The following is a 13,710-nucleotide window of genomic DNA, read 5'->3' as shown; positions in this document are numbered from 1 at the left end:
TCAGCATTTCTACTTTGGCTGTGCTTACTGTATAATCATTACCAGATATAATCCTAGTTCTTGTATTCAGACATCCTGTTGAATTATTGCAGAATTGTGAATAACACATCCATTGTCTTTACCTCCCATCTGGAATGCATCCGAGGTTTATCGGGATACCAGGGTAATTGATGAAGTAACCAAAGACTTTACCCTGAGGAACTCCTGTGGAAATATCCTGGAGCTGAAACCTTCACCAACCACTGACATCTTGCCCTTGCAAGGTTTGACTCCAGTTGCACAACAACAGGTTATAGTCCATTTGAAATCACAAGCGTTTGGAGCGTAGTGCCTTCATCAGGTGCAGTGCTTCACCTGATGAAGAAATAGCACTCCAAAAGCTTGTGTCATCAAATAAACCTGTTGGACTAAAACCTCGTGTCATGTGACTTATGACTTTGTCCACCCTGGCACCTCCACATCAAGGTTTGACTCCACTAGTGGAGAGTTGTCTTGATGCTGCAGTCAGTCAAATGCAGCATTGATGTTCAGTGCAGTCAAACTCATCTCACCTCAGGGCAGTGTCTCAGGGTCAACAATCTTCAGCTGCTTCATCAATGGCCTGCCTTCCATGTGCGATCATAAGTGAACAAAGTTCAGCACCATTCATGACTCCTCAGATACTGAATCAATCCATGTCCAACTGCAGCAGGTCCTGGGCAATATCCAGGTTTGTGTTGAAAAATGGCAATTAACATTTGCACCACACAAATGCAAAGAAATGACCGTCTCCAACAAGAGAGACTCTAATCATCTCCCCTTGACATTCAATGGTGTTACACCATTATTAAATGCCCTCCTGCCAACATCATGGGGACTGCTACTGACCATAAACTGAACTAGGCTACTCATACAAATACAGTAGCTACACAAGCAGATCAGAGACTAAGACTACTGCAGCAAGTACTTTCTGATTCCCCAAAGCCTGTTCATCATTTACAAGGCACGAGGCAAGAGTGTGAAGCCATGTTCCCATGTTCTCCACTTGCTTGGATGAATGCAGCTCCAGCAGCACTCAAGTAGCTTGACACCATCCAGGACAAAACAGTCTGCTTGACTGGCACCACATTCACAAACATTCACTCCCTCCACCACTGACGCTTAGTCGCAGCAGCATGTACTATCTACAATTTGTAGTTAGGAAATCGTCAAGACCCTTTAGACAGCACCTTCAAAATTTATGACCACTTCCATCTAGAAGAACAAGTCAGCAGCTGCATGGGAACACCACTACCTCTAAGTTCCCCTCCAAGCTACTCAGCATTCTGACTTGGAAATCTATCACTGTGCCTGCAGTGTCGCTGGGTCAAAATCCTGCAATTCCTGGATGGCATTCTGCCTATATTTATAGCATATAAACTGCAGTGGTTCAAGAAGGCAGTTCACCACAACCATCTGAAAGTTAACTAGGGATGGGCAATAAATGCTGTTCTGACAGTGATGGCCACATCCCATGAATGAGTAGAAAAAAAACTTTTCTACATTGGCAATACTCAATTTTTTTAAGTGCCTTTCCAACCTAACTAATTTCTCCACTGTAGAGAGTTACGGTATCTTCTTTGTTGAAGATGGATGCAAATTATTTAGTAGATTGACCAAGGCCTCTGCTTTCTCTAAAAGCTTTACATTTTGGCCTTGAATTCAGTACAATACAATAGCACACAGGAAGAAGCCCTTCAGCTGACGAAACTTTCACCAATTCCTTTTCCTTATTTCAACCCACTACTTACGGCCTGGGCATTGTTTTTATCCCTCTGCCTCATGTTGATCTGTCTATCAAGGTGCACCTTAAACATTGTTAATGTGCCTGCTTCCATCTCCTCCACTTAGTGTTCCCAGGCACCCAGCACCCTGTGTGTGAAAAATTTTCCCCACACTTCTCCCTAAACTGTCCCCTTCTTGCCTTGAACCTGTGTCCTCTTGTAGTTGACCTTTCCACCCTGGGAAAAAGTCTGTGACTATCCACTCAACTATGCCTCTCGTAATTGTGTAGATGTCTATCGGGTTGTCTAATCCTCCACCTTTCCAAAACAATCTGAGTTTTTCCAACCTCTCCTTATGACTAAAACCCTCCAGACCAGACAATATCATGGTAGATCTTCTCTGCGCCCTCCTGGAAGCAAGAATGTCCTTCTGGTAGTATGGCAACCAGAAAAGCATGCAATATTCCAGATGTGGCCAAACTAAAGTTTTGTATAGCTACAACATAACTTTCCAACTTTTACCATTGATGCTCCGGCCAATAAAGATGAAATGCTGAATGCCTTCTTGACCGCCTTACCCACCTGTGTTGCCACTTTCAGAGACCTGTGGACCTGTAAACCCAGATCTCTCTGTATGTCGATGCTCCTAATTGTTTCATCAATGCATCCCACATTTTGTCTGAATATCTGTATGTTCTTAATACATTTATAGAAACCTCCACCATTCCCTTTTATGTTAGTTGGTACCATTTCCTGGCCACCCACAGATATTTAGGGACTCATTGCTTTACATACAGGACTTAAAATCAACCGTTTCATTGAGAAACTGTTGCTACGCTGGAAAAGATGTAGGGAAAGTAGACTGGAAAATGCTCCTGAAAGAATGGAATGTAATGGATAGTAGCTACTTATATTTCCATTATGCAACCCCAGTACAAAAAGCTTTAGGTCAACAGTGTTGCATTTAAATTTATCTCCAGTTCATGCATTCCTGCACACTTAGAAGCTATTGAAATGTAACAAGCTTACATTAATTTCAAGCGTGACAATCAGTGATTGAGGATCAGATTTTTGTTTTTAAAGTCAGTATTTCTTCTCAATATTAAAATGCCCCAAAACGGACAGTTCAAATGAATTAATGCTAGAATATCATAATATTGTTTTAAGTTTGGAAAACTGTATCTCAGAAGCTATTGGCTGCTGTTTGGTTGCACAATGCCATCTATTTGCTGTTCTTGGCTATTCTTTTCTGAATAAAATTAGACATACTTCACATATTCAGTCTCCCAGCACAGCCAACAAGTCCCTGTCTGGAGCAAAAACAGAAGTTGCTGGAAAAGCTCGGCAGGTCTGGCAGTATCTGTGAAGAAAAATCAGAGGTAACATTTTGGCTCCTATAACCCTTCCTCAAAACACTTAGTCCCTGTGTGGACATCTGTTTGTTGGTACGACTGGGCAACTGAAGTGTTGCAGTTGTGATGTATGATCATATGTATGCTGTTGAGAATCAATGAATAGTAGCTTTCACTTATGTACTGCCCTTAACAAAGTAGAACATCCCTTAGGTACATCCCAGCAGAATGAACACAAAATCTAAGCCCAAGAAGTTGACTTTAGGATAAGATACCACAAACTTGGTCCAAGAGATTAGCTTTAAGGAACAATATGTAGGAGGAGAAAGAGGAGATGGTGAAGTGGATATAATTCAGTCTATGATAAGCTGAAGGAACAAAGAAAAATTATTGATATTGTACAGTGAGTTCAGAACTTATGTTCGATCATTTATATTGCATTTATGCATTTTAGTAGGCACGCAGCCTTCAAAAATCCACGTCTATTCCAGCATGATGCTACTGTAATTTAAACTGTATTCTGGCAGGAAATGAGGCATTTACTATGGAGAACTAGGGGGCAGAGGTTCCATTTACACCAAACACAATAACCATCATGGAGGAAGATACAAGGATAACGATTTGACATATATCTGGAATTCCCAAGCTGCAGGCTTGCATTGAGAGGTCGAGCCATGAAACCAAACTGTGCAAACCCATAGTTGGTGCATTTCAGATGGTGATGGTGTTTTGGACTTCCAATCTGAGCGGGCAGCAGATTTGTTGTTTCAGATTTATAGTACAGGATACAGCTGTTGTGGCTCCGATTGTGTTAAGCTGGGGGGCCAGGGGGATCAGTGAAATTACTTTGTGGTTTCTGACACCAATGCTCCTTATCCTTCTGGCTAGCCACCCTTAAATGGGCCTTAAGTGGTGCTTTTAGTTAAGCAAGACTTGGAGATGTCTGATAGGAGCAGTGAAATGTGTGCCATTATGCATTGTTGGTGTCAGATGCATATTCAGAAAGCTACATTGGAAACAGCAAGTGGACTTGGTAGATTTTTGTTTTGCCTATTCTTCTGGTCTGTATTTGTAAAAAAAAATTGTCTCATTTCTGAAAAAATAGAATAAATGAAATTATTGCAATACAGTCAAATTTGTTTCATTTGAAGGTTCAGTGGAATGGATTATTTAAAGTGATGCTGTGCTAGATAGCACAGGATATATTGAAAATGATATATTGAAATTATATTAAAACGTTCCTTTTCCTGTTAATTACAGAACAGTGCAATAAATCTTACACTAGCTGGAGGGAAATGACTGGTGTATTTAATCCTAAATCAGAAATTTCAACCTGAACTATTTCAAACTGAACTATAATGAGGAAGCCCAAGTATCTGTACCTTTGTACACTGACATTTGACATACTATTTGTTTAACAATCTTAATGTTCCCAACAAATATGCAACAGTATTTAGAAGTTAATATATTTTGATTTTCAATGAAGTGTTCTACAGCTTGAAGAATTGTTGATCTTTTAAATAAACATCACTTGAATCTCTCTTTTTGGGATTCAAATATTTTACATTACAAATTGCAAAGTAGTATTTCAGCAAAGTAAAACGATGAAACTCCTGTTTTTGTCCATTGATAAGGTTATGTGAATTAATGAAAAGGAACGTGGACAAATGGATGGCAAGCAAACTGGAATTTCACCTCCAGAGCCTGTGTTTAAATCCAGCCCAAACTAATGAAATGAAAGATTCCTCTCTGGTTTGAATTCCAAACACAAGTCCATTTCTGTATGGGGAAAGACCTGAATGAGTATTCATAGAATGCTTTTGGGCTGGTTTCTTAGAGTAGTACATTGCGAATTGGGCCTGAAAGCAAGCTTTATTTGTCTTGTTATTGTGTTAACTTGACAGGATTAACTAATATCTTCGTAGTTAAGGCATCCCCACCTGGCAGCAACCACAATATGATTAAATTTTACATCCAGTTTGAAAAGGAGAAGAGAGTTTAAGTCTAGAATTTTCAATCTAAATAAGGGCAAATATGTGGACATAGAAGCTGACCTGGCTGAAGTGAACTGGCATACTGGGTCAGGAATACATAAATAGAGACGCAGTGGAAGACAGCTATGGGAATATTTCAGAATACGTGTTCTCCCACTTTAAAGAAAAATTCTAAAGAGAGAATCCAAAAACCATGGTCAATTTAAAGAAAAAGACAAGGAAGAATTCCAACTTAAGGAAAGAGCATATACCTGTGCAAAGTGACTGGCAGGTCAGTTGATTGGTCAGAACCTAAGGAACAATTCAAAAATGACTAGAAGGTCAATCAGCAGAAAGAAATTAGAACTTGAAAGGATGTTAGCTAGAAATGTAAAAACATATAACAAAAATTTCCACAAGTATTTAGGAAGGAAATGTCGAAGTGAGTCTTGGTCCTCTGGCAAGTGCAGAATGTGGAGTTAATCGGTGATCTTAAGGAAATAACAGGTGAAATGGAGAAATATTTTGATTCTATCTTTTTTGTAGATAATGCAGTAAACGTTCCACTAATAGCAGTACATCAGGAGGTGAAAGGGGGAGAGGAACTCTGTGAGTTTCCAATCATGAGGGTAGTGGGACTAAGCAAATGGAGCAAATGTGGAAATTGCTGGAGAAACTCAGCAGGTCTGGTGGCATTTGTGAGATGAAAGCAGAGTTGACGTTTCGAATCCACTGACTCTTCATCAGCAAATGGAGGCGTGGGTCTCAAGTTTCTGGGTACAAATGGATTTCATCCTACAACCTGGAAAGAGTTTGCTCATGAAATAATGGATGCATTGGTGTTAATTTTCCAAATTCCCAAGATGTGGAACAGACTTCCATGGACTTGAAATATGCAGATATAACCCTTGTATTCAATAGGGCAGGGAGTCACCAAACAGGTAATATTAGGCCAATTAGGTTGGCACCCTCTGGCCAACAGGCTGAAACTGGCAAGGATCCCACCATCATGGTCATAAATTAATCTCATAAAAGAAAGCAAAGATAATCCCAGTCTTCATTGGTCAAAGTGGACAACTTCACATTTCCCTCCGTTATACTTCATCTGCCGGATTTTCACTCTGACTTACAGTCAAAGACCTAGAGTTATACAACATGGAAACAGGCTTTTCACTCATCCATGTGGACTGGTTTTCCTAAACTGAACAAGTCTAATTTGCCAGCATTTGGGCCAGCTCCCTCCAAACCTTCATGATTAAAGCACAATTAACAGAGTAAAGCACACTAAAACTCAAGTTATAATAGTCAGCATGGTTTCATCAAAGGGAAATCATATTTAACCAACATATTGGACTTCTTTGAAGTAGTTAAATGTGATTTAAGTGGGAGCTGTAGGTAAAACAGAACAGGCATAAATACGTTTTTTGTCTCATTGGCAGAATGTGACAGATGGAATCCTGCAAGGGTCTGTGCTAGACCCTCAATGTTTTACAATTTGCATCAATTATTTCATCATTAGTTAATTTTTCAGATTACACTAAGAGAGGTTGGAAAGTTTGTTGTGAAAAAGACATACAAAGTTGCAGGCAGACACACATAAGTTAAGTGAGGATCTTTGAGAATGTGTAGTGGAGATTTACTGTAATGATCCAACACAGGATGAATCACACAAAGAAGCCAGTGCGGTCACTTGCGACTTGCATATAACCTTTACAGCCCAGGTCAAACAGACAGGAAGGTTAGCTCTATGTTGGGGAACTTGTAGAGCTTGACACAACACAGATATCCACGTTAGCTGTTGTGCCTTGATCGATCTCCAGTATGCGAACTTTGCCTTGCCACTGGACAATGACAGATTTGGGCAGTTTGAAGTGATAGACTGAGGCTCATGATATCCAAATATTCCTCACAATAATCCAATTTATGCACATCATGTTCATCATCTTTTCATCCAGTAGTATCATATCCTGTGGAGATAACTGACTGATATGGTATTGGGAGGTAGACACAGGTAGTTAAATTAGAACATGGAACAATACAGCACTGGAACAGGCCCTTTGGCTCACCATGTCTATGCCAACCAGAATGCCGTTCTAAACTAATCCCATCTGCTTGCACATGGCCCATATCTCTATTGGTCCTCAATTCCCTGCCCAATTATCTGTGTGTATGTCTAAATGTTTCTTAAACTTTCGTATCTGTTTCAACCATCTCTTCTGGCTGCATGTTCCAGGCACCTACTACACTCAGGGTAAAAAAAGCATTCCTTGCATAGCTTCCATGCCCCCTAGTATTTGACATATCCATCCTGGGAAAAAAGACTAACTATCCACCCTATCCATGCCTCTCATAATTTCAGATACTTCAATCAGCTCATGCCCTCAGCCTCCGCTGCTCTAGCAAGAATAATCCAAGTTTGTCCAACTTCCAGACAACATCCTGGTAAACCCCTTCTGCACCCTCTCAAAGCCTGCGTATCTTTCCTATGGTGTGGTGACCAGAAGTGCACACAATATTCCAAATGTGGCCTGTCCAAGGTCTTTCATAGTTGCACCATGGCTTGCCAACTTTTATATTCAATGCGCCAACTAATGAACCCTAATGATGCTTTCTTTACCACCTTATCCACTTGGGTTGCCATTTTCAGGGAGCTATGTACTTGCTCCCCAAGATCCCATCAATGCTCATAAGGTTCCAGCCAAAATGCATCACCACACACTTCTGGATTAAACTCCATCTGCCATTTCTCCATATAATTTACCAGCTGATTTATAGCCTGCTGCAAGCTTTGATATCCTTCCTCAGTATCCACAACTTCACCAATTTTCATGTCATCTGCAAATTTACTAATCAGAGCCCCAACATTTTCATCCAAATCATATATATTACAGATAACTGAGGTCCCAGTGCTGATCCTTGTGGAACCCAACTGATCACAGACCTCCAATGAGAAAAACAATCCCTCCACAACTACCCTCTGTCTACTATGATCAACCAATTGTGTATCCAACTTGCTAACTCACCATGAATTCCATGCAATTTGATGTTTTAGACCTGCCTATCATAAAGGGCCTTGTCAAATGCTTTAGTAAAATCCATGGAGTCAACATCCGCTGTCTTATCATCAGTCATCTTCATCACTTCCTCAAAAATCTCATTCAGGTTAATGAGACACCATCCCATGCATAAAGCCGTGCCAACAATCCTTATTAAGTCCATTCTTCTGCAAATGCTACTAGGTCCTGTGCCTAAGAATCTTATTCAATAATTTCCCTAGTACTAATGTAAGACTCACCACTTTACAAATATCTTTGTCAAGTCCCCAGCAATCTCCTCTCTTGTCTCCTTCAGTTTCCTGGAATAGATTCCATCAGGCCTTGGGGACTTATCTGCCCTTTTTTTAAGACAACCAATAACTTTTTCCTTCTTAATATCGATATGCCATAGACTATCAACAAACACTTCTATAAACGTACCACCATCCATGTCTTTCTCCTTGGTGAATACCAATGTGAAGTACTCATTAACCACCTCACTCCACTTTACAGAATCATAGAATCCCTATTGTGTGAAAACAGGCCATTCAGACCGTCGAGTTCACACTGAACCTCTAAAGGGCATTCCTCCCAGCATCCATCCCAGTAACCCTCCATTTCCATGACTAATCCACCTAGCCTGCACATCCCTGGACGCAATGGGCAATTTCGCATGGCTAAGCTGCGGGAGGAAACCAAGCACCCAGAGGAAAGCCACACAAACACCAGGAGAATGTGCAAACTCCACACAGTCACCCAAGGGTAGAATTGAATCCATGTCCTTGGTGCTGTGAAGCAGCAGAGCTAACCTCTGAGCCATTGTGTCCCACCACCCCCCACCCTCCATTGTTCAAGGTTCCTGAATATTGCCATCTTTACCCTTCATCCTCACAGAAACACTCTGGTCCTGCATTCCAGTCACCTGGCTTTTAGAAGACTTCCATATTTCACGTATGGGTGTACCTTCAAATAGCTGCCCCGTCTAATTTTCCCAGTTCCTGCCTAATACTGTTGTAATTAGCCTCTCCTCAATTTAGCACTTTCATCTGAGGATGACAGAAACTGAAAGTGATGGAGAAACTCAGCAAGTGTGGCGACATCTGTAGACGGAGAAGCAGTTAACATTTTAACATTAACTGCAGTTTCCACAGCATCTTTGTGCTTCAGATTTCTAGCATCCATAGTTGTTTTCAGTTTACAAGCTGAGACAGACCTGTTTTAAGGTATTATTTTTGGTTTCGCCATATACCAGGAATGCCCATGGGCCTCACAAAGGTGTTACTCCCTTGCCCTGGGTTCCCTACATTCTATTCCTTCCTATTGTTCCCACAGCAACCAATCCATCCACTGACCACCATTCAAATTGTCCAAGACTTTACTCTCCCAACTCCCGATCTGCACCATCGGCTTTGGGACATGTGTGCACTGTACAAACTAATTCCCTTTAAAACCAGAATATGGGAAAACCAACTATCTTCATTCCACAATATAAGCCAAAACGTGGATGAACTGTCAGATGTAGTATAATCCCTTCCGACCAATATCACACAAATACAGGACCTCTATTGCTGAGTTGCTTAAGTACATTTTTACTATTACTGGTCTTCCAGAACAAGGAGTTGACCTTGACTAAGTGTTGCAAACTGGCACATTCCTAGATCCAGGACTACATGCTGAGGGACACACTTGGGCCAGCTGCCACCAAGGCACAGTGGGAAAAGAGCAATGTTTGAGGTCTTCCTGCTGAAGGTAAATGGGGGTCCATTCAGTTATCGGATGCCTCAAATGTACATAAATATAGTTTTGTGTGGGTAAGACAGATCTTTGGTTTTTAGACAGAGCCAAATACCAATGTTTGTTTTCTTGATACACTACTGTACAGAATCAAACTGCATTTGTGACAATGTATAACTTTTTTAAATGAATAAAGTACATTTTTTTAAAAATTAAAAAGAAAAATTAAAATTATCACAGCCCCAAATGTCCTACATTATGGATAATTTATTGACTAAATGATTTTCCAGAACAGACCTGGAAAGGTGTGTGAAACTTTGAACTGATTTTAGAAAGTAGTTTTAGTCAGTCTCAGACAGAAACCTCTATCAGCATTAGTTACTAGCTGAAAATCAGGTAAGCATGAACTTCTTTGCATGCATTAATGTCATTTTTACCGCTATTTCTAATTCGTTATTCCCATTTGATAATTGTCCACTTTTTTGGTTCAAAATGCAAAAGTGTTAACTTCACAGATCTATAAGCCCGCATCAAAACAAACTTTATCCAAGAAACTTAAATGAACAAAAATGTGTCTTTGAAAACAAATGAAGTGGAGTTGATTTGTGTAGACAATGCTGATCAGGCAGTATTATCTGCCCCAAGAAGGTGATAATGGAAGTGTTTGCAGTGCTTGTGATAAGGACACTCTCATGATAGCGGAATATTAGCCGGGCTGACAGACTAAGCTGAAAAGAAAATTCTGATCACCTATTTCAGATATTTTACAGTTAAAGGCACCTATTTGATCGCACTGTGTTTCATCTCATTATCAACAAGGAATTTCTTTGTATTGAAATATTAACCGGTTGACATTCATGTTCTCTTGGCCACTGATCCCTGAATTTGGCCACTATTGTATGTCAGCTGTGCTTTAGTTCTTGACACACTTGTCTCTAAGTGAAAAACTGTCGGATTGACTCCCCTTTCAGGATGAAAGTGCAATAATTAAGGCTAATACTGCTGTGCAGTACTGAGGGAATGCTGTGCTTTTGGAGGAATTAAATTTCAGATGTTAAGTCTGAAGCCTGAGGTCTGCCTTTCACTTTGGGTGTGAAAATTGCCACGGCACTATAAAGAAGCGCAGGAAGTATATTCTTCAGTGGCAAAATAAAACAGATTCGGAGTTATTTTCTAGTCAACTTGTTGAGGTGTGATAATATACCTCAGAAGGAAATAGAGCTTGAATGCAGGTCTTCTGGCGCAGAGGCAGAGACACAACGAACTAAGGAGATGAAAAGGAGTAGAGCTGAAGACGGGGCTAGAAACGAACCCTCAGCTTTCCTGCTCCTCTGATGCTGCTTGGTCTGCTGTGTTCATCCAGCTCCACACCATTTTATCTCAGATTTTCCAGCATCGGCAGTTCCCACAATGCCTAAGCTAAAGAGATAGCCTGGGTTTAAAAAAGTCCAAGTCTTATTCATTGGGAAACTAAAGAATCCCGAAACTGAACTAGTATTGCTGGATATTGCAGCAAACATTAACTTGCTCAGTTTTCAGCAGCAGTGATACATTCAAATCACGGAAGCTACTGGTCAGCTCAAAACAACTTTTGTTCAGAGATGGGTATTAACTAAGTCATAACTTGCCTGACACCAGGTTATAGACCAACTGGTTTATTTGAAACGACAAGCTTTCAAAGTGCTGCTCCTTTGTCAGGTGAAGTCTACGGCCCGATGTCATGTGACTTCTAACTGTCAACCTACGTCCAACACTGGCAGCTCCACATCATGACCACCACAAGTATTAACCAGGCAAAGAAATAATGAGACAAAAGGAAGTCTGTTGGAACAAAATCCAAATTCTTCAGTCGTGTGCAGGTCACCAGGCTGCAAAACGGAGGCTTTAAATTTTATTTTCTATTACAATGAGTTCTTAATTCCTCTGTAGTGCATGAATTCTACTGAACTACTTACACTACTGCTCTGACATTGCGCTTGATGTTTCACACTCAAATCTGAATGCAATTTCAGAAAAATTACTATATTACTTTGGGCATAAACCAGTAGTTCAATTTTATCAACAAGCTTTCTTAAAATATTTAAATAAAATACAGCATGAAACACACACACACACACACACACACACAAGTTTTAAAAATGAGCGTTTATGCTTGCCGTTTTTCCTCCTCCAATCCCACATGGGACAGCTCTTGTTTGGGGGCATCTGACATGCAATAATACCTTCAAATATTTCATCCAAATTGCTGTTCCTCCCTGGAGGCTAGAACACTATTTCTCAATCTTTACCTGAATTCTACTATGGTCCCCTTGGTCATGTATGGTCATCATATGATGGTCAAAAATAAAACTGTTCATTGACTTGAAAGGAAATACTATTAACTTGAGTTCCTTTCACAGCCTCACAACAGCCCAAATCATTACATAAGAAATCAACTATTTTTTAAGTAATTTCGGCATTGTATGCAAATGAAACAACCAACTTACACACAATCAAAATCTCATAAAACAGTAAATAAATAATGACCATTTAATCTGTGTAGTATTATAGTTTGAGATTGTTGTTGACCAGTGCATGTTCTTTTGGTTATGTACCCCTTTAATATCCATGTGAACAGGTACCAAGAGGCTCAGTTTGGTATCTATAAAACAGAACATGTCTAATGGAATAGGATTCCAACATTACGGCAATTATGTCGATTTAGAAAACAGTATGCATATTAACATTCATAGTAAGACTTGAACCCAAGGCCTTCTCTAAGGCAATGGTATTATTAACACTGAGCTAATTGCAATAAAATACACTCTTATTAAGATGTGACAGAACCTCATAATAATTTTGTTCTTGCAACCTTCGACGGCTGTAATCTGTTTCTGCAACCTTTTGTACATTTTCATGTTAAACACAAATGTTTATCTAGCTCTTAAATAAACCTTCATCAACCCAAATTTACACCAAGATATGTGAATTATGAAATAAAAATTGCCATATAATGAAACACGAGAGTGATTACCAAAAGCAGATGAAGGATATAGACTTCTAAGATGGTAAGGAAGGCACAGAGATTTGAGATTTTGCCAGAAATGTGGACCTTGGAAGCTGTCGCGCAATGATGAAAATCGTGCAAGTTCAATAGGCCAGATTGGGCTCTCTCATTTTCTTTTCCTCTTCTGAAGTTCGAGTCTTTTACTTTACAATTCCCTTTCCAATAACAAAGTTCATTCCTTATTATTCTGCTCCACGGAAATCAATTTCCAATTGCTTCATTTCCTTTTTATGTTCAATCTGTTTTAACTATATCTGAATCATAACTAACTTTAATGACCTGACTTGGAGTATTGGCCTCTCTTGTATTTCCCCCAATCTTAAATGCTTTGTTAGTACATTAACTATCTCTGCATTCTTATTGTTCACAGTGAAATCTGCTTCTAATTCCTTTGCAAATTTTATTCCACTTTTAACTCATTTTCAAATTTTATTAGCTTAGCTTTAGGTAAACCTTGTACATCAAACAAGGATAGTTCCATCTCTTTAACACTGGTTTCAGTGCTGTTTCTTTTAATGCAAAAAAAAACTGGTATCTGTGGTTTTATCCTTTGCTGTTACTCCATTTCTCATTGCTAGGTATTCAAAATATCTCACATAGAGCCTCAAACTTTATTGCAACTCCAGTGGGAGTAGTGTGCTAGAAATCAAGTCCCATTACTCCACAAGCAATACCAAAAGTGTAAGCGACTTATCCAAACACCAAAGAATAATCTAAAACAAACACAGGTCAAAGCTGGTCCCAATTTCTTCATGACTTGACAGGTCCAAACAAACAGACTTTCAAAGACTGAATTGGCTACATTTTTAAAAGCAGAGAGTCTTAACA

The sequence above is a fragment of the Stegostoma tigrinum genome, chromosome 5, assembly GCF_030684315.1.
Source record: "Stegostoma tigrinum isolate sSteTig4 chromosome 5, sSteTig4.hap1, whole genome shotgun sequence".
Taxonomy (NCBI): domain Eukaryota; kingdom Metazoa; phylum Chordata; class Chondrichthyes; order Orectolobiformes; family Stegostomatidae; genus Stegostoma; species Stegostoma tigrinum.
The sequence above is the reverse complement of the archived record's forward strand: the minus strand, read 5'-3'. Positions refer to the sequence as shown.